A 22585-nucleotide genomic window follows, 5' to 3' on the forward strand; every position below is an offset into this window, starting at 1 on the left:
CTCAAAACACAGCCGGTTTAGCTTAGGGCCCTCCAAATATCTCCAAATCCAAAGGTTCTGTCTGTTAGCCTCTGCCTCTGCTTTCTTCTGCCTCCAACTAGCACAGAGATGGAATGAATCTCTTGTTTCCTTCTCTTGGAGCTCGGCTAGCTTTCTGGTGAGTCTTTCAGACCAGCTTGGTCTCAGTGGGGGGCGTGCAGGAGCCCAACCACCAATTACAGTGGTGTGAGATGAAGATGAATCTGGTTGTCCACTGAACTCTCCACTCGTAGCTTTATCCTCTGAAAACTCTTCGTCTGCCACCAGCCAGCCAAGTGGAATATATTCTGCCTTGCCTCGGAAAGAGGGCTTCTGGCATAATTCCGCTGAAATCCGTCAAAGTGCTCCAGAGTCACTCCTCTCAAGTCCAGCTGAACTCTCCTCTGCCACCAGCCAGCCAAGAGGAAAATGTATTCTGGAATAGATCTCTCATCACTGGCCTTATATCTGACTCTTCTGAGAGAATGGGATTATGGGTTTTCTCCCATAGTGCTCTCTAGCCCAAAGAGCTTTAAGGGAGGTGTGAACTCCCTTGAAGTTAGAAAGTTTACTTTGTGAAGCTGGCATACTTGTGAACTCCAATGAGTAAAGGTGTGAACACAAGCCTTGTATTAATTAGTTCTACTTAGTATCTTGTTTCAGGTTCTGCCCAAAACATCTTCTTGTAAGATTAGATCAACTCTAATTAGTTAGCAGTTTGTAAAGATTCCAACAAAAACGAATTAAAAACCCTCAATTAAATACCAAATTAGAGATTCTGAAAATGAAAGGAAAGACTGAATGTAAATCAACAAATGCTATGTTCACTATTTTTTCCCCTTCTTCTTTGTTCTGATTTTTCTCTCCCATGACTCATAAGGAAATAGATTAAAAAGATGAATGTACATGTATTACCAAAAAAAGTTGTTTTTTACACATAACTGGGGAAAAGGTTTATTTTAAAAAAAGAATGATTGAGTTTTGATATAATTATTTGTAGGACTTAGCTCTTATTCTATTAGTTACTGAAACTAAATCAGATATATCTTCAGTATGGTTTGGTGTAATGGGCTGAAGCTCGAGTTGATGCACTGAGGTCACAAGCGCGTGAGGCTAAATAGCAATTGGACAATACCCTATTAATATATGCTCGGAGAAAGAATGGCCCCTCCCACTCTCTGTGCAAGTTTTGATGTGTTGAATAAGAAATGATGTGGAGACGTTTTGGTGAGTGGAGTGAGAGGGGCAGAGGACTGCTGGCCAGGTTTGTGTCGTGACTGCTCTCCCTTTGCATTGCCATTCCCCCTTCACCTCCACAAAGAATAAGGATCGAGGATTTTTCTTAACCGGAATTCCTGATTCCGCCTGATTCTAAAATATGCGGTCATCACAATTTGGAGAATAGAATTTACTACAATCCTTTTTCTTAGAATCATAAAACATATGGAACATTTTTACATCCCTGGAAAATCAAATTTATATAAGTTTATTGCTAATTAACATGAGTTTTTGCTATGTGTTCTATGATACAAACACCTTTTTTATATACAACTTATTTGACATGGACTGTTTTGGAATTGAGAGCTTAAGCATCCTCTCAAGTTATTTATTATAATCAGAGCAAAAAGTAAAATCATTTGTGTAATTATTGAACTTAGGGGTACTTGCAAGAGTATTGTTATTTATATTTTCACATATGAAATTGAATTTACAATATCATCTAACCATCTAAAGGCTAGAATGACGTGGCCTTCTTTATGGCCTGTTGAGAGCCATTGGGGTCTCATGACCAGGCCTTTTTATTTCATACTGTCTTCTCCCTCTGTGCTCCAAAAAGTATAAAAAACTTTTTTTCCTGGGTCCCTTTGGTTGGGAAATACAGTGGATATATCCCCCAGGTTGGTAGCTTTGCTACCTATTATCTCAATTAAAGAATCTTTTACTCTCAAATCATGGCTTTGATTTATTTCATGACTTGCAAACTCCTGATTTTTGATCCTGAAGAAATAGGAAGATAGTGATGCCCTCTTCAATAATAGGGAGAGTGTAAAGGTGTGTGTATGAGAATATGTGGAGGCTAGACTTTTTGAGATGATAGTCTCTTCTAGCCCTGGGATCAACCATGGATCCATTGGTCCCAGTATTTCTCTCCATTTAATAAACTATTGAATTGGTCTCTAATCTCTTGTCTTGCTCAGTTTTCTTCAGCATTACATTTTGGAGCTCCCCCACGAGATAATTAGAAAATGAGCAGGTTTCTGCCTTGGGCAGAGTGGCTGTGTATCTGAATTCTTAGCCTGGAGAGGTCCCGCCCTCCTGGATTTTTTTCCAGAGCCTCCGGGAAAGAGAGCAGCTTCCAGCCACAACAGTCTGACAGTAGACATCTCTGTTTCAGCTACAGGAGAGTAAGTTTGTCTGGGTACTGTTTGGTTGTTTGGTATGCTAGCATCTGGATTCTGGATTCCCAGAATTATAGCTTCTGGGTGTAGGGTCTTCTGGACGCAAGGGATCCTACCTGGGTGTCTTTTAAAGACATATTGTGTGAATAATCAGATGTGGTTGTCACTGTTGGGGTGTCCTTGAGATGCCATTGATTCTTTATGAGTATCTAACAGGATGCAGTTGTCATTATCGGGTTGTCCTTAAGAAATCCAGAATTCTGGACAAGGTAGAAGACTTTTTCTTTCCTTATCTTGTAGTGGACACTGCAGTCGTTGTTTGGAGCTCTTGGGAGCTCTGGCACAATTCTTTAGGAATTGCTGCGGATTGACAAAAGACTTCTTTTGTCTGCTCTGTCTCTAAGAGATACGAGGGAGGCTGCAAAGATTTGGAAAACTAAAAGTTTTTACCTGTCCACAATTTAGACACTCCACTCCCTTTAAAATCTTTCCTGGAGCAGATGCTTTGCTTGAGGAAACTTTTTCTGTCCAAATCCTTTTCCAGAGACAGAGGCCCTTCCTTTGCATCTCAATGCATTTCTACCAGACATCTTCCCCAACCTAGCTCTGGCCTCTCCTCCCACCTCTTCCTTGGAATGGGAAGTGTATACATTTGAAAACAGGACTTAGTTTCCCTGCTTTGGTCATCCTGTGTTAGAGCAATGCCCTTCCCGTCACAGCCTTTTAACTGTAGAAGCCTCAGAATTAGGCTTTTGCATGCTCAAGGGGCTATCTATAAAGACTGGGTATTTTAAGATGCCATTTGGCTTGGTTTTAATGTTAGTGTCCTACTGAATGTTGTAATTGTGCAGTTTAAGTGGGATCAGTGTTCTGTATGTCTTGTAAATTATTAGTCTAGTTGTGCTCTGTTCTGTGTGATTTTTGTCTGTGTTAAATTGTTTATAATTAGTCTGTTTTGTTAACTTAACAGCTCTGTTAAATTTAAGAACAAGGATCAAATTTGGGAATTGGTTATTTCAATACTGAACGCCAGCTGGAGAAAACATTTGATTAGGAATTTAAAGATGATTCTAAATTTGGGAAATGAATTGGTTATCTTTAAGTACAAGATCTTAAAGGAACAGTAGCTTGTTAAAGAAGTTCTGTTAACCTGCCTGAAAGGGGTCTGACTTTTCTGAAAGTTTCAACTCTGGCCAAGTTGGACCTTAGGGAGGAGTCCAATGGGAATAATGGCCAATGGGGCCAGAAGGAGAGAAAGAAACTATGCTGTTTTATTATTTGAAATGAGATACAAATGGATTATATGCTTTAAATCCAGCTCTGTTATACTTATGGGTTTTATGGTATTTCCCAACCCACCCACTGATTTCTGCTACTTTAAATGTTGGGTAGGGTAGGGATCTTTTGTAAAGCTTTAAACTCGCCCCCCACTGCTGCTACTTCAGCTATTGGAACATTTAGTTAGCTTGAAGTGAAGTTTAGTTCGACTTCCCTCCCCACCCATATCTCTTTAGAAGTGGAGTGAGGGGAAGGGTAGTCACATGGAATCCTATCCTCCTCCTTCCCTCTAAACTGTTCCAGACATTTTTTTTATCAAGTTGTAGCTACCTGGTTCTTGGCTAAAAGCAGCAAACTGATAAGATTATGGTAAATATCTGTTTAGGATTTATTATTAGAGGTAAAATTTCTTGGTTTGTAGTTAATATGCATTGCATTTTTTTCCCCTCCTGTAACTGATTTCTATAATCAGAGCAACGGTCAATAAGAAATTGTTCATTCAATTATGTCATACCTTGCTGTTTCCAATCTGGTTATCTGTAATCATTATATCCTAAATACTTGAGCAAATAAGTATTTAGTCTGGTCATCTATTGGTTACTAGATATTGTGTCTGGATATTCAAGTTTTTTTAAAGGTTTGTAACTAATGAGAAGCCACACCTTGTAGCAGTCCTTGTGGGACCAGTCTTTCTATCTCAGACTGTTTTAACTTTTCTTTGTTAGATTTGTTTTTAATTTCTAGATTTGGTCAATTTACAGATATATAGACTTGCCTCTGGGACCTAGATCAAGCTTTGATTGTCAGCATGCCACACTACATACACCCATCCCCCTCCCGGACTGAGCATCGTTCCTATTCAGCAGGAAGAAGCAATTGAGAACCATCACCCACTTTTCTTGATGTAATTTGGACTGATATGGGGGAATGGGAAAGTGGTTGACTTTAGAATTTTAACTGTATTACTGTGTGTTTAAGACTTGGGATGGAAATTGTTAAACTTGTGTAACTATTGCTGTTATGTCTGAGGGACTTTTAGTCTGCTATGTATATGCATATGTATATAATTTATATGTGGGATGGTCATTTGATAATTCCTTTCCAAAAGAAAAAAGGGAGGAAAAAAAAAAGAGAGAATATGTGGGGTGGAAATAATAAGTTCTGTTTTGAACATATTGAATTTGAGATTCTGGTCTATTGGCCATTCAATTTGAGCTGTCTATAAGGAAATTAAAGATATAAAATGGAGGTCAGCAGAGAGATTGGGGCATGAAAGGGATATTTGAAAATCATCAAAATAATTAGAAATTACACTCATGGTAGCTGATGAAATCATCAAGAAAAGTAATACTGAAGCAAAAGAGAGGAGGATCAAAGATAGAACACCAAGGAACCCATATGGTTGGAGGTTTTAATCTCAGGAATAGCCAAAAAATATAGAAAAGTGGTCAGAATAGGAAGGAGGGAAATCAGGAGAGAAGGGTGTCCTAAAACCCTAGAGAACAGAGAGGACCATGAAGGGAAGAATATCAAAGCCTGAAGAGAAGTCAAGGAAAATGAGGATGGAGAAGGTGACCTCTATGGTCTCAAAAAGAGCAGTACATACAGGAGAGAGAACTGGTGAAGGTGGAGAAAGAAAGGAGGCATTGCTTTGTCCATTGCAGGATGGCCCTAGTGTACACTGGGCCCCAGCAAAAAAAAATCAGGGATAGCTCTGGAAGCTTCTCCATCTCTCAGCCCACAGAGTGAAGTGATCAGACAATTGCAGAGAAGGAGATTATAAGAGCCTTGTGCTGCCATTGGGAGCAGGTCTCTGCTGCTTTGCTCATACTTGGATCTAAGTAGCAGGTAGTCCCAGGATTAGAGCTTGTGACCACTGGAGAGCAAGGACTCTCCTCATAGTTCTATGACAGAAGAGTGTTTGCTTGTTGCTGCTCACAGACTAAATACAAGATACACAGACAACTCTCTTTAGCTCATATCACCTTGGCAGAACTAAAAAGTTAAAATGCACCTTCATCCCTGAAAGCAGAGATCCACCTTAAGAAAGAGTTACAAATCCAAAAACAGTCTGGGAAAATGAGCAAACAGAAAAGAAAATATGACTATAGAAAGTTACTATGGTGACAAGGACAATAAAAACATATACTTGGAAAAAATACAGAGTCAACACTCCTACATCCAAAGCCTTAAAGAAAACATATGAATTAGTTTCAGAACCATGGAAAAGCTAAAAAAAAAAAAAAAATCATGTAAGAGAGATGGGGGAAATGGGAAAAAAATAGGCGATTCAAGAAAATCATGAAAAGGAGTCAATAGCTTGGTTAAGGAAGCACAAAAAATTTTCTGAAGAAAATAATACTTTAAGAAACAGAATTGGCCAAATTGAGAAAGAGGCACAAAACTTCACTGAAGAAAAGAACTCCTTAAAAAATTAGAATTGGCCAAATAAAAAGAAAGTACAAAATTACACTGAAGAAAATAATTCCTTAAAAATTAAAATTGAGCAACAGGGAAGTAATGACTCTACAAGACATCAAGAAAGAAAGAAAAAAGGAAAAAGGAAACGTGAAAAAATAGAACACAACATGAATATCTCTTTGGAAAAACAAATGACCTGAAAAATTGGATCCAGGAGAGATAATTTAAAAATTATTGTACTTCCTAAAAGTCATGATAAAAAAGAAGAGTATAGACATCATATTTCAAGAAATCATCAAAGAAAACTGCTCTGATCTTCTAGAAACTGATAATAAAACAGAAATTGGATGAATCCACAGATCACCTCCTGAAAGAGATCCAAAAGCAAAAATTCCAGGAATATTATGCCAAATTCTGGAATTCTCAGGTAAAGAAGAAAATATTGCACCCAGCTAAATAGAAACAATTCAAATATTCATATGTCTGAAGGGCAAATGGGATAGAATTACAACTATGAATCACTTCCCAGTCAAACTGAGTATAGCCCTTCAGGGGAAAAAAAACATAGATGGTCAATGATATAGAAGAGTTTCAAGTAATACTAATGAAAAGACCAGAGTTGAATATGAAATTTGACTGTCAAATACAAGACTCAAGAGAAGTATAAAAAGGTGAATAAGAAATTTCATAAAGGATTCAATAAATTAAATTATTTGCATTCCTATAAAGGAAGATGATAACTTTTAATTCCTAAGAACATTATCATTATTACGGCACTTAGAAAGAATGTGTGTGTGTGTGTGTGTGTGTGTGTGTGTGTGTAAATGGAGGGCACAAATGTGAATTGAATATGATGGAATGATATTGGAAAAACATAAAATTTTGGTAACTGGATGGCACAGCAGATATAGCACCTGTGCTCTGAAGTTCAAAAGACCTGGGTTCAAATCAGGCTCAAACACTTAGTACTTCCTACCTGTGTGACCTTGGGCAAGTCACTTGATATTCCAATTGTCTCAGCTAAAAAACAAGAAAGAAAAGAGAAAATATATACAATTAAGAGGTGAGGAAAAGAAATGTCTAGGAGAAAGGGAAAGGGAGACATAGAATGGGATAAATTATCGCACACAAAAGAGGTATGAAACAATTTTTACAATGGAAAGAGAGATGGGGGAAGTGACAGGAAAGAGCTAGAACCTTATTCTCATCAGAACTGGCTCAAAAAAGGGAAACACACACTCACTTGGATATAGAAATTTATCTTATCCTATAGAAAAGGAGGAGAGGGAAGAGATAAGAGAAAAGGGGGGTTTTGGATAGAGCACCAGCCCTGAAGTCAGGAGGATCTGAGTTCAAATCTGACCTCAGCATTTAACACTTCCTAACAATGTGACCATGGGCAAGTCACTTAACCCCAACTGCTTCAGTCAAGAGAGAGAGAGAGAGAGAGAGCCTTGCCACAGAGGGAAGGGCAGATAGTAGAGCTGGTAGTTTGAAGTAAAACAGTTTGAGGAGGGACAAGGTAAAGAAAAGAATAGGATGGAGGGAAATACAGGTAACAAATATAACTGTAAAAACAAACTGAAGGAACTTTTTCTGATGAAGTTCTCCTCTCAAATATACAGATAAATGAGTCAAATTTATAAAAATAAGAACCATTTGCCCATTGTAAATGATAAAAAAAAAAGGAAGAGTCAGTTTTCAGATGAATTAATTTGAAGTTATCTATAGCCATATGACAAATCACTATCGATTGGAGAAATGCTAATTAAAACAATTCTGAGGGTACTACCTCACTTCTGTTAGATTGGCTATTAGAAAATAAAAATGACAAGTATTGGAGGGGATATGGGAAAACTGAGACACATATGCTGTTGGTGAAATTGTATACTGATTCAACCATTCTGTAAAGCAATTGGGAACTATGCCCACAAGGCTTATAAAACCATATATACCCTTTGACCCAGCAATGCCACCAGTAAATGTGCATCCAAAAGGGATGAAAAACAAAAAGGAAAATGATCTATATGTACAAAAATGCTTTTTTTCCTCCCCACATTCAGTATTTTTTTATTTTTTATTTTTAACCCATGCCAGGGTAATTTTTTACAGCATTATCCCTTGCACTCACTTCTGTTCCGATTTTCCTCCTCCCTCCCTCCACCCCTTCCCTCAGATGGCAAGCAGTCCTTTACATGTTAAATAGGTTACGGTATGTCCTTGATACAATATATGTGTGCAGAACCGAACAGTTCTCTTATTGCACAGGGAGAATTGGATTCAGAAGGTATAAATAGCCCAGGAAGAAAAAAAAAATGCAAGCAGTTTATATTCATTTCCCAGTGTTCTTTCTTTGGGTGTAGCTGCTTCTGTCCATCCTTGATCAATTGAAACTGAATTAACTCTCTTTATCGAAGAGATCCACTTCCCTCAGAATACATCTCATACAGTACCGTTGTTGAGAGGTATATAATGACCTCCTGGTTCTGCTCATTTCACTCAGCATCAGTTCATGTAAGTCTCGCCAGTCCTCTCTGGATATATCCTGCTGGTCATTCCTTACAGAACAATAATATTCCATACGTTCATATACCACAATTTACTCAACCATTCTCCAATTGATGGGCATCCATTCATTTTCCAGCTTCTAGCCACTACAAACAGGGCTGCCACAAACATTTTGGCACAAACAGTTCCCTTTCCCTTCTTTAGTATCTCTTTGGGGTATAAGCCCAGTAGAAACACTGCTGGATCAAAGGATATGCACAGTTCGATAACTTTTTGAGCATAGTTCCAAATTGCTCTCCAGAATGGCTGGATGTGTTCACAATTCCACCAACAATGTATCAGTGTCCCTGTTTTCCCACATCCCCTCCAATATTACAAAATTTTAAAAATTTTATCTTTTATTACAACTTTTTATATACAAAACATATGCATAGGTAATTTTTCAACATTGATCCTTGCAAAACTTTCTGTTCCATCTTTTCCCTTCCTTCTCCTCACCCCATCCCCTAGCTGGCAGGTAGTCCCATATATGTTAAATATGTTAAAGTGTAAGTTAAATAGAATATATGTATACATATTTATATAGTTATCCTGTTGCACAGAAAAGATTGAATTTAGAAAGAAGGTAAAAATAACCTGAGAAGAAAAACAAAAATGCAAGCAATAGTAACAGAAAAAGCGGAAATGTTATGTGGTCCATACTCATTTCCTAATGTTCTTTCTCTGGGTGTAGCTGCTTCTGTTCATTACAGATCACTTGGAACTGATTTGGATCCTCTCATTGTTAAAGAGAGCCACGTCCATCAGAATTGAGCCACATCTATCAGAATTGATCAGCAGTACAAAAAGATTTATAGCAACTGTTTTAGTGGTGACAAAGAAGTACAAACTGAGGGGGGATGCTCATCAGTTGGGGAAGGATGCACAAGCTGCTGTATATGTTTGTGATGGAATATTATTGTGCTAAGCGAAATGATGGGCAGGATGCTCTCAGAAAAATCTGGAAAGACTTTTATGAACTGATGCAAAGTGAGGTGAACAGAACCAAGAAAACACTGTACACAGGAGCAGCAATATTGTATGATGATAACTGTGAATCCTTAGCTATTTTCAGCAATAAAGTGATCCAAAAGAATTCTGAAAGAATTATTGTGAAAAAATGCTATCTTCTGAGAACTGATGGAGTCTGGATGCATACTGAAGGCTACTTTTGTTTACTTCATTTTTTTTTTCATTTTCTATCACATCATGACTAACATGGAAATGTTTTGCATAACTGAAGACTTTTAACCTATATCAAATTGCTTGCCTTCTTAAGGAGGGTGAAAGGGAGGGAGGGAGAGAATTTGGAACACACATTTTGAAATAGTATTTAAAATATTTTTACATGTAGTTGGGGAAAATATAAAATATTAAATGCAGAACAAGGAATCTTGCCAGAATCCATTCACAAAGGAGACAAAAGTCAAAACACAGAAAATAAACTGCAAGCCAGTAAATATCATTAGTGAATATTGCCTCAAAAAATTTAAACCAAATCCTGTCCTATATTTGACAATATAGCTATGACATCTATGGAATAGATGGATCCCCCTCCCCCATTCATGGTGCCCATTGCCTTTGAGGTGGACACAAACAGCTACAGCAAACGTGCGTGGCTTATCTTGTGCTGCCTCATCCAGGTTGTCACCGTCAACAACCCTGACAATTTTGGCAACTGGATCAAATGAGAGAAAACGTATAAGCTGAATAAGGAGACACATAATAGGCAGATATAAAGAGCCCCAACCTCCTTCCCAGTCTTCCTGCCCCTCATTCCCTTCTTCTTCCTCTCCATCTCCTGACTCTGCCTTTACAAGGATCAAGGCCGGGGAGGGGAGATGAGTGTCTCGGGCTCAGACCTACCTGGGACCTGGGTGCACAGAGCGGGCTTCCAGAAGGCAGAGAGAGCTCACCTGCAGGCAAGGGAGGATGATTTCAGCACCCGGGGAAGGAAGAGGGATCTCAGCTTCAAGGGAGGGCAGGGGGTTCTCAGCTCCAAGCACAAGCAGGGGATCCCAGCTCTCAGGATCTCAGGTTCAGGGAAGTCAGAAAGATCGCAGCTCAAAGACTTCCTGCTTCCGGATTACTGGGGGGAGGGTGGCGGTCCTCCTAGTCCCAAAACCGAGGCTCTGTCCAGCAGCTGAAGCTCCTGGGCTGATTTAACCCTTTCTTCTCATCACGCCGTGTCCACATTCACGACCCCTATCCCCTTTGCAGGCTAATCGCCTCTCCCCCATCACACAAGGACCCGCTCTCCTGCCCGAGACTCCTCCCAGGCTTCCAAACCCCGCCCCCGGCTCACCTGGGCCACCGCCTGCCAGACTGGGCCCCTCTGAGAGCTCCTCCTTCCCAAAGCCTCCGCCCCCTCCCCTCCTCCCATTCCTTCCTTTCCCCCCTTCTCCCCCCCCCCCAGCAGAGAGACTGCCCAGCTACACCCGCAGCCCCAGATTAAGCCAAAGTGATGGAGCTTATTCTTTGAGGAACTTGCCCCAAATGGCTCGTGGGGAAATCGGGGCGCTCCACACAATTACTATTTGCAGCTGTAAATGGAGATGGGATTGCACGGAGCTCTCCCGCTAGGATTGGGATCTTTGCCCCTTTGGGGTCTCCCTTGACAAGCAGACCAGACTCGAAGGCAAAAAACGCTTCAAATTGGGCTTTTGGGTCATGTGATCAGGAGCTGTAGCAGCAAGAATGAAAGGGAAGTGAGTCAGACTTGCTCCCTCTTACTGGGCTATGGGGTGTGTTCAGAGACTAGTACCCGGGACTCGTCGGGGACTCCAAGAAGCTCTAGCATGTTCCGTGGCCACAGCCCAGTAAGCCCTTGTGGCAGACGCGCTATCCCAGGGTGAGGGTGGCCCAAACCTGCCTGAGTCTACCCCAAACATGGGAAGACGGGCCCTAGTGGAATGGATGGGTGAGAATAAAGGCAGCTGAAGTACCTCTGTGGAGGGCTCAGAGCTTCCTTAGACATCAAAGCATCATCCACTGCAACCAGCCCCACTCCTCCCTCTGGGCTGCCACTGGACTGGGAACATTGTGGAGGAGAAGGGACTTTGTGCAACTCTGCCTTGCTGAAATCCAGTTTGGGCCTGAGTCAATATTTTACCATTCTTCCTATTTCAAAGTCCTGTAGTGACAGGTAAGTGATGGAGCAACAGGAGGGAATACACTGGGAGCTACAGTCATACACCTACACAGTACCGGAGCCATGCAGCCATCTCCTCACTGGACACAGCAGTGGGATGTAGCAGCCCCCTAGAGGTATGAGCTGCTGGAAATAAGCCCCCCTGGTATGAGGAAGGGACCAGAAAAGGTGCACTAAAGATCTGCTTAATCAGCCCTGGCCTGTCTACGTGGCTGGTGGATCCACCCTGTGGTAGAAATAGACATAGTCACACAAACACACACACACACACACACACACACACACACACACACACACACACAAACTTCTACAAAGATTTCACTCATCATCAGTCCTTGGAATGTGTGCACCTTATGGATAATGCAGCAAACCTGAAAGATGGACAGCTCTAGTGGCCAGAGAATTCAGCAGGTGTCACACCCAAATGGCAGCCCTGAGGGAAACAAGGCTGGCAAACGAAGGCCACCTTACTGAAGTCGGAGCTACATACAAGGATTTCTGCAGGGAGCGCAGTGGAGGGAGCATAGTGAAGTTGGTATAGGTTAGCAATCAAACCGAATCAAGTCAGCAACCTTGTATGTCTGCCAAAAAGACTGAATGGCAGACTCCTGACAATGCCTTTGGCACCTGTAGGAAAATGCCATGGCGCCATCATCAGGGACTATCCTCCCACTGTGTCGAACCTTGATGAGATCAAAGGAAATTTTATGAAGACTAGAGATGCTCATCCTCAGTTTGCCAAAAGAGGACAAGCTTATCTAATCCTGGCTGATTTTAAGGCTGGACTAGGCTCAGACAATGTCCTTGGGAAGAATAAGGTTGAAAACAAAACAGCACTAATCACTTATTAGTGAAGATTTGTGCATCTCATGACTCCATCACCAACATTGTCTTCTGCTAACCTAAAAGCAATAGAACTTCATGCATGCACTTTTACAGCAAACACTATCATGTAGTAGACTATATAATTGTAAGGATAAGAAACACGATAGAGAGTGACAAAGGCCATGTGTGATGAAGAATGCTGGACTGATCATAGACTTGTCCTTTTCAAGGCTGATATTCTCATTCGAGAAAAGCGGTAGACCCAAAGTAAAATGATTACTACAAGAGTTAATGTCCTAATGATTGCTAAGGTCAGAGAAGAACACTAAATTGGTGGGAAAGTTGAGCCAACACATATTTGGGAATGGTGACATTGAAAAGGATTGGGCAGTTTTCCTAGATAGGGTAATTGCACTGAATTTGTTCATCTAGAGCAGAACAACAGAAGCCTTTTTTAAAATGAAAATGATAAATTCAGAAGCTGCTAAATGAAAAAAAAAAAGTAAATTCTCTTTGGCTTACCTGCAGGATGGATGTACCATCTCTAAGAAGGTAGTATTTTACACCATCAAAAGTAAGGCACAAGCAAAGCTTACAGAGATGCAAGATTTTGGGTCAGTATACAGACATGTACAATTTAATTTTACAATGATAGTAAAAATTCAAAGTTCCTTTATGATTCCTTACAGGTTATTTGTGGCCCAAAGACATATGGTATGCTGATAGAGCCACTTTGATTAGTGCTGACTACTTGATCCTAGAAAGATAAACTGAACACTTCTGTAGTGTTTTCAACTGACCATCACCAATCAGATGATCAATCTGTCCTGAACACATTTGATGCCTATAGGGCATATGAATGACAGAATGGGAATGTAGGTAACACAAAAAGAGAAAATGGAGAATGAAGCGAGGAAGAAAAAGCCTTGTTGGAAAGGGGAGAAAAATGGATGAAATAAAAACAAAATTAGTTAACAGGGCTAGTTGAGGGGAAAGAGCAGGAAAATTGTATATGATTAACTAAGAGGAAAAATCAGAGAGAACAATGAAAAGAAAGCAGAAGAAATAAGCAAATGTTCTGGAGAAACTAGAGTTAAAAGACGTGACATCTTCTCAATGGGACAACAAAGGAATATGGATATTTCTTTGCAATATAAAATTAATCACTCGGGCATAGAGATACTGCAGATAAATGTAAAAAGTTAGTAATGATACATCCTTTCATCATAATGAAATGAGAATGGAAATTGGTTCGGGGACCACAAACAAAAACATACAAACCCAAATGGAGACATAATGATATCCTAGAAGAGACCTGAGTCAAAGAACAAATCACAGAAATGATAACTATGTAAAAGAAAATAATAACAATGAGGCTATACCAAAATTTCGGCGATTCAATTGTAGAAGTCCTCAGTGAGACAATATATCTTTATAATCATACATTCAGAATATTGAAAAAGAAAAGATTAATAAAATGAATGTATACTTTAAGAACTTTAGGAAAACAAAATAAGCACAAAAGAGAAGATATAAAAATTAAAAAGGACATAGATAAATTGGAGAAAAAAAACAAGTGGCAAATAAAACTAAAAATGGATTCTTTTAACAAAATTATATTAGTGGGAGACCTTGACCACCCCTTTAAGAATTAGACAACCACAAAATAAATAAGAAATTATGAAAACTAATAGAATCTTAAAAAAACTTGGATATTATGGAACTCTGGAGAAAACAGATTGAAGATAGAAAGGAATATATATTTTTCTCAGTGGTACATGGCACCTACACAAAAATTGACCATGCATTAGGGCCTAAAATATAAATGCATTTTTTTCAAATCATGATACAATTAAAAAGTACTTTCAATAAAAGGCCAGAGAAAGATCAACTAAAAACCAATTGGAAATTGAATAGTGTAATCTGAAAGAATGAGTGGACAAAACAAATCTTAGAACAACAATTTCATCCAAGAGAATGATAATAATGACACATATAACAAAACTTATGGAATACATTAAAGTAGAAGAAATTTTATACCTCTAAATATTTACATGAATAAAATAGAGATCAATGAATTGGTTATGCAACTAAAAAAGCTAGAAAAAGAACAAATTTTTAAAATCCCAATTAAATACTCAGATATTTTTAAAATTTAAGGAGGGATAAATTCTTTTCTTCCTTTCAACAAAATGGAAAGTAAAGAAAGTATTAAACTAGTAAATTAAAAAAAAACTTGATTTTATGAAAAAAACTAATAAAGCAGATGAAATTTTAGCTAATTTGCTTAGAAAAAATGAAAGCAAATTACTAGTACCAAAAATGAAAAGGGTGAAGTTACCAGCAATGAAGAAGAAATTAAAGCAATAAGTAGGACCTATTTTTCTCAACTGTTTGCCAACAAATTAGACCATTTAATTGAAATGGATGAATATTTGCAGAAACATAAATTGCCCATCTTAACAGAAGAAAAAATAAAATGCTCAAATAACCCCATTTTAAACCTAGAAATTAAACAAGTCATCAATGAATTCCCAAGGAAAAAAATCTCCAGGCTGAGATGAATTTGCAAGGACATTCTACCAAATATTTAGAGAACAATTAAATCCGATATCATGTAAACTACTTGAAAAAGTAGGTGACAAATGATTGCTACCTAATTCAGTTTATGACACAAATATGGTGCTAATACTTAAAATAGGAAGAGCTAAAACAGAAAGAAAATTATAGACCAATTTCCCTAATGAATACTGCTGCAAAAATAAATAAATAAGTAAATAAATAAAACATTATCAAACAGATTAGATCAATTTATCAAAGGGACAAAAATACAATATGAGCAAATAAGATCTATACCAGGAATGCAGGGCTGATGCAATATCAGGCAAACTATCAGCATAATCATATCATGAATAAAACTAATAAAAATCATCCAATTATGTAAATATATGAACAAACAGATTTTGAGAAAATACAGTACCCATTCCTATTTAAAACCATTAGAGAGCATGGGAATAAATGGAGTTTTCCTCAAAATGGCAAATAACATCTATCCAAAACAATCAATATACAATATTATATGAAATGGCTGTAAACTAGATACATTCACAATATGATCAGGGGATGAAATAAGAATGCCTCTTATCACTATTATTGTTCAACATTGTATTAGAAATGTTGGCTTTAGCAATAAGAAAAGAAAAGAAACAGAAGGAATTAGAGTAGGCAATGAGGAAACAGAGCTATCACTCTTTGCAGATGTGTGATGGTAGATCTAGAGAATACTAGAGAATCAACCAAAAAAAAAAAAAAAGCTATTTGAAACAAGAGCTTTGCAGGATACAAAATAAACCCACATAAATCATCAGCATTATTAACAACGAAACCCAGCAGCAAAAGATAGAAAAAGAAATTCCATTTAAAATAACTGTAGACTATACAAAATATCTAGCAGTCTACCTCCCAAGTCAAACTCAGAAACTATATTAACACCATTACAAAACAATTCATACTAATAAATTCAGATACAAACAAATGGAAAAATATTGTGTTTATTATTAGCCAAGCTAATATAATAAAAATCACAGTTCTAGTTAAATAAGTCTACTTATTCAGTGCCATACCAATCAAATTGGCAAAAAAAGTTATTTTATATGCTTAGAAATAAATGATAAAATTTATCTGTAAAAAGAAAAGATCAAGAATATTGGGGAATGGGATGGCAGCTAGGTGGCGCAGTGGATAGAGCACCAGATCTGAATTCAAATGTGACCTCAGACAGTTACCACTTCCTGGGCAAGTCACTTAAACCCAATTTCCTCATAAAAAAAAATAAGAAGACTATCAAGGGGATTAATGAAAAATAATGCAAAAATAGACTAACAATACCAGACGTAGAATTACATTATAAAGAACAGTCATCAAAACCTCCTAGTTCTGACTGAAAAATAGAATGGTGACAATTCAGTGGAATTAGATTAAATACATAAGGCACAATGTTCAATGATTATATTAATCCATTATTATATAAACCCAAAGTCTCCAGCTTATAGAATAAGAGTTCACCATTTGCCAAAAATTGCTGGGAACAGAGGAAAATAGTATGTCACAAATTCTATAGAGAACTCAACTCACACCTCAACCCTCAATAAGGTGAAAAGGGGTATATGATTAAGCATAAAGATTGACACTATAAACAAATTAGGAGAGCAAAGGATAGTTTACCTATCAGATTTTTGGAGAAGGAAAGAATTTATGGCAAAAAAAAAATAATAACCTAGAGAACAATGCAAAATGGATAGTTTTAATTACATTAAATTTGGCTCAAATTTTGATTTACTATTCAGGACTGAGCCTCATTCTAGAACCTGTGTGCAAGGTTTGTGTTTTAGAATACTCACCTCAACAAGCAAGGCCATGTTCTGATCACTGTGTCCCTGCTAGGATTGTCACCTCCTAGGGCTTTCATTGGTAGGGAGCCCCCAAGGCTGTATCATGATTAGTGGAACAAGTTCCTAGACACACACAAAGTGACTTTCTGGACCGTGTCCTTGAATGAGTGCTCACCCTCTTAGTGTGGCTTTCATTCTTGTTGTGGCCCTCCTGATTGAGAGCTCCAGGGATAAGAGCCCTTTAATCTCAGAGGCAAGATGACTGAGGAGGGAGACTCATAGACTGTGAAAACCAGTTTATTGTGCCGCACAGCCTTGTTGATGTACATTTTTGTAAGTGTGATCAGCACGTGAACAGCCGGCAATCCCCAATCACCTCTCAGACAAGCAGCTCGTGGGCTTTGCATGTGCATGGTATCCGCCCATCCAGATGGAGGAGAGCCCATCCAGACATTCCAGCAACCCGTTCACAGGCCAGAGGCCCTGTCAAGGCATCTCTGCTCACAGGGCACTGACTGTGACCCTTGGGCCCATCCCTTTCCCATGACACACGAGTGCTCCTTGCTCAACAAGGTGCTTCTGCAACATGGCAGAAAACTTATTGTGTACCACAGGTGGAGGTGGCCGCTGTACTCTCTCTCAGCAGATCCCATGCCCCAGCACATCCTCTTGGCAAAGCTTTCATTTGGGGATATGTGAAAAGAGGCAGGAAAAGGCAGGGCATGATCCCACTGAGCTCTTGTCAAACACCATCTGCATTATTGCTCTCCATCCTGGGCACCTCAGGTGCTTTGTGAATGAAGGGCCAATAGAAAAGATATAATGATTATAGAAATGACCCAGCTTGGGAGTTGATTCTATATGAGAACTGAGAGACAGTAGAGAATTATGAATAAATCTGGGGTTATGAATTTGGGTGACTGGAGGAGTGATGGTATCCTCAGGTAAAGACATTTGGAAGAATCATAAGATTTGGAGGCAACATACTAGGTTTTCTTATAGATATGGTGAGTTTGGGGCCACTGGCTATCCAATTCAAAATTTCCAGAGGGAGAGTCCAAAAGCCAGAAGATTTAGGAGTACTGACTTATTAGAACAGAAACCCCCTAAAGTCAGGGGAACTCAAAAGTATTGCATTCTCCTGTAGAAGCTATACTCCTTCAGGGAGTGTTTAAAAATTCCCCATTTAAATTGAACCTGAAAAATGCAGAGGATGTGGTGTGTGTTAAACAGTATCTTATATCATGGAGGGAAAAATAAGATCACAATTAGCAATAAAGAGACTTGTGACTGATAGACTATTAAAAGTTTCAATATCCCTATTGTGATCATTAAGAAATCAGATGAAACATGGATTAACATGAAACATGGATCTTGGAGGAATAAACTAGGAGGTCTAACTTAGCTAATTTTTTAAAAAATAAAGCTTTTTATTTTTCAGAACAATTTGGTTCACTTTAAGTGCCTTAAAATGAATCTTGGATCTTACCTTTGATATGTTAAATTTCCCACTGAGCTCTGGTTTGGTTAATAGAAAATCTTGAAAATCTGCACTTCTCATCCCTGGAGGATCCTTAGTTTCAAATCACACCCACCTGTACCCTCTCGGGGTGGGCTTTTAGGCAGGACCAGCTCTAAGCCCCTTAGCAGCCTGAAGCAGTTAGGGAAGACAGCCTTCATCCCTAGCTATAAATGAATTTGGATCCCACTTCTCTGTGAGGGCAGAGCATGGAATCTTAGCTGCTGTTCTGGCTCCCAAATCCCTGTGACCCTGTTGAACAAAAGGACCCTGGACTTTCCCCCTTGTATCCCTGATCTGAAGCCAATCCAATCACAGGGATTTTTCTATAAAACAATTACTGAGATTGTCCAAAAGTATGCAAAATCTCTTCTGAAAATATCCAATTATTTTTCTCTGTTTCTTCTTACTCTCCCTTCTCTACACAGATCTTCACCTGATTCTGCTGTTACCTCCATTAAGGGTTTTAAATGGCAAACAAGAGGACTTTGAATTGGACCTCAGAGGCAACAAAGAGTTATTGGAGTGACTGAGGAGGGGAGTGACATTTGTTCTTATGTGGAAAAGAATACCAGTGTGGCAGCTTCCTGGAAAGATTGGAGAGAAGCTTCATTCAAATGAATGCCTGAGGAAGGTAGGATAAGAACTTGGATTGTAATTCAGTTGTTGTCTGAATGAAGGGGTCATAGAGAAAATATAGTAGCTAAAGGAATGGCAAAATTGGGCAGTTGATTCCACATGAGAGTTGAGAGATAATGCAGAGTTAAAAATAAAACTGGGATTATTAATTCTGGTGATTGGAGGAGTGATGGTACCCTCAAGGAAGGAAATATGGAGAGGGGGATGATCTGGGGAAAGGTAATAGGTTTTGTTGTGATCCCATTTTTGTTTGAGATCCCATTAGCTGTCTAATTCAGAATGTCTGGTAGCTATTTGGATGTGTGCAATAGGATATTAGGCTGCGTCCCACAAATTTTGTTATATTACCTCATTGCTGTAATTGTTAGAATGAAATTATTTTTCTTGTGGTTTGCTCTTGTACCTAATCAGCCTCTAATTATTTTTATTTTAGTGTTTTAAACATTTACTAGTAAAGCTTTTTTAACTTTCATCTTGGTATGGTTTCAGGTTCCAAATTATTTGACTTCCTCTCTCTCCAGCTCCCCTCCCCAAAATGACAAGCCATGTGATATAGAATTTACATATGCAATCATGGTCCACACTATGCCACATTAATCACACTGTGAATGAACCAGAAACTACATTTTTCATTTAAAAGTGCCTGATGGGAAAACTGAACATTTGATGTCATGAGTTGTTTCACCCTTAGCTCTTGAAGAGGACTGAGGCCATCAGAGAGTGACAAACTTGGCCTGTAAGTGAATTGGATGTAAGGCAAGACTGCTCACAGTCATCAGCCTCACCCTTTCTTCTGGAGTATCTGAGTCAGGGGACAAGACATAGGTCCAGACAATCAGTGGTGATTGTTCCCCCCACCCCCCAATTTCTGCCCAAGGTATAAGCCCTTCAATAAATGAAAAACTGCAGGGTCCCAGAGTAGTGGTTTTCCTATTGTCACCATAAGCAGTTTTCAAAATGAAAGGATTTTACAAGCTAATTGATCTCAGGCAGCTGGCTGTCTCCATTTGCCCAGGGAGTCAGGGAGTTGCTGATAAAGCATTTTCTGAAGTTCCTCTGCTGGTATAAGTTACATTGTTCATGCTTCTGAGAGAATTGTAGAAGACATGAGCCGGCTTTGCAGCAAGAAGAGCACTGTTGGTGGACAGCCAAGACACTCTACCAGCTCCCCTGAGATGTCAGGAGAAATAAAGGAAGGACTCCATGTAGGATGGATCCCCTGTTGAACTTATGTGAGACATAGGCAAGAGTCACACTTGATGCACAGATGTGCTTTTTTTTTTTTTATTAAAGCTTTTTACTTACAGAGCATATGCATGGGTGATTTTTCCAGCATTGACCCTTACAAAACCTTTTGTTCCAAATTTTCCCCTCCTTCTCCCTACCCTCTCCCCCATCTGGCAGGTGGTCCAATACGTGTCAAATATAGACATGCTTCTACATTGCTGGAAGGAATTTCAAATTCCTTTTTCAAAGTCACAGTATATGGCGATTTTCTAGCTTTGGCTCACTTTAATCTATCGCGGTTCATTTACAAATCCCCTTACTTTTCCTAATTCTTCCTAGCCACTGCTTCTTATGACACAATATTCCAATATATTCATGAACCAAAATGGGTTCAAACTTTCTCCAACTGAAGAGCTCCCATTTTCTACTTTGCATCTATATTATTTTTCACTACTGCCACACAATACACAAACCAAATCATTGTAATTAATATTTTAGCGTAGCCAGAACCTTGCTCCCCTCATGTTCTTACAGTAGATCCCTTGCCTTGGGTTCTCTGTGTCACAAAGAATGGGCATTTGATCACCTTTTCACAAATCCTAATAACAAATGGCTTTGGAGAAAAGTTGGACCCATCATAGTCATATACACATCGCACTGCTGTGCCTTTTTCTATAGCCCCCAACACTATGTCCAGCCTTGGGGGTCATCTCCGCCAATTTGCTGGATGAAAGCTGAAAACCTCAGAGTGGAAATCTTTCTGTGAAGTATCTTAAGGAAACATTTTCTTCCTGAACAAATATGACAAGAGACCTATTGGACTAACTGCACAGGACTTATATATTTAGGGATGTGTAAGTTTCCTGACTCAACAGGATGTAGTTTTAGAATTTCTCATGTCTTTCTATCTCTCCAAACTGTCAATCATAGCCAGAAAGTTTGGTGAAGTCTATGAGTTATTGGGTTGAATCTCAAGCTGAGGATCCAGAAAGAAATGGCAGAGTAGGGTTCACCTTCAAGCTCCACTTTGGGTTCTCAAAGCAGTCAGAGCTGGAAGAGATCCTAACCCTAATCTAAAGCACGAAGACCTGTGGAGTTAAAGTAAGTTCACAAGGCCACAGAGGTTCAGAACCTAGAATTTCAACCCTTGTCCTGAGTCCTGATCTATTGATCTTTCAGTCCCACTGTACTGCCTTTCAGGTAGGGGACCAGCGGGGAAAGAAGGATCCACTATGCTTCTGAAGCTCTGTCCTATCCCTAGTCACTGTTTACTTTCCCTTCCACATCTTCCCCATAAGGTTAAAGGTAGAGAAGGTTAATTATGGAAGGCAGTCTCACTACCAATCTTCTCCCAGTGATCTCTACCAAATCCAACTTCCTCCTTATGTCTTGGCATTTCTTCACAGATCTGGTGAGAACCAATCAGGTTTTTTATGAAACTTTTTCCATATTAATTACATTTATAAGGTTTCTTTCTAGTGTGGGTTTTCTGATGTTCAATAAGATCTCCCTTTTGTCTAAAAGCCTTTCCACATTGGTTACATTCATAAGGTTTCTCTACAGTGTGGATTCTTTGATGTTTAGTAAGATATCCTTTAGTTCTAAAAGTCTTTCCACACTGATTACACTTATAAGGTCTCTCACCAGTGTGGATTTTCTGATGTGGAATGAGAGATTTTTCACATGTAAAACCCCTTCCACACTGGTTACATTTATAAGGTTTCTCTCCAGAATGCATTCTCTGATGTACAGTAAGCTCTGCCTTTTGTCTAAAACCCCTTCCACACTGGTTACATTTGTAAGGTCTCTCTCCAGAATGCATTCTCTGATGTATGGTGAATGATTCCTTAAACCTGAAAATCTTTCCACACTGGTTACATTCATAAGGTTTTTCTCCAGTGTGGAGTCTCTGATGGAAAGTGAAAGATTGTTTGTATGTAAAACCCTTTCCACACTGGTTGCATTCATAAGGTTTCTCTCCACTGTGGAATAGCTGATGTACAGTGAGATATTGTTGTTGTCTAAAAGCCTTTCCACATTGGTTACATTTATAAGGTTTCTCTCCACTGTGGAGTCTCTGATGTACAGTAAGAGTTGCCTTGTCTCTAAAAGCCTTTCCACATTGGTTACATGCATAAGGTTTCTCGTCAGTGTGGATTCTTCGATGTAC

General features: G+C 39.0%; 1 protein-coding gene across 6 annotated transcripts in view; it reads right to left on the minus strand.

Moving 5' to 3' along the window:
- The window catches only part of LOC127552251 (zinc finger protein 347-like), a 141379-nt gene that overhangs the window by 78529 nt on the left and 40265 nt on the right, over positions 1-22585 (minus strand). The window contains exon 1 of one of the 6 annotated variants that reach the window (XM_051982847.1): positions 10530-10955. The exons of the other annotated variants lie outside the window; for them this stretch is intronic. The gene's annotated coding sequence lies outside the window, so the exon portion shown is untranslated. Of the gene's footprint in view, positions 1-10529; positions 10956-22585 lie in introns of those variants that run through there. 6 annotated transcript variants of the gene reach the window in all.

Source organism: Antechinus flavipes, chromosome 2, assembly GCF_016432865.1.
Source record: "Antechinus flavipes isolate AdamAnt ecotype Samford, QLD, Australia chromosome 2, AdamAnt_v2, whole genome shotgun sequence".
Lineage (NCBI taxonomy): Eukaryota > Metazoa > Chordata > Mammalia > Dasyuromorphia > Dasyuridae > Antechinus > Antechinus flavipes.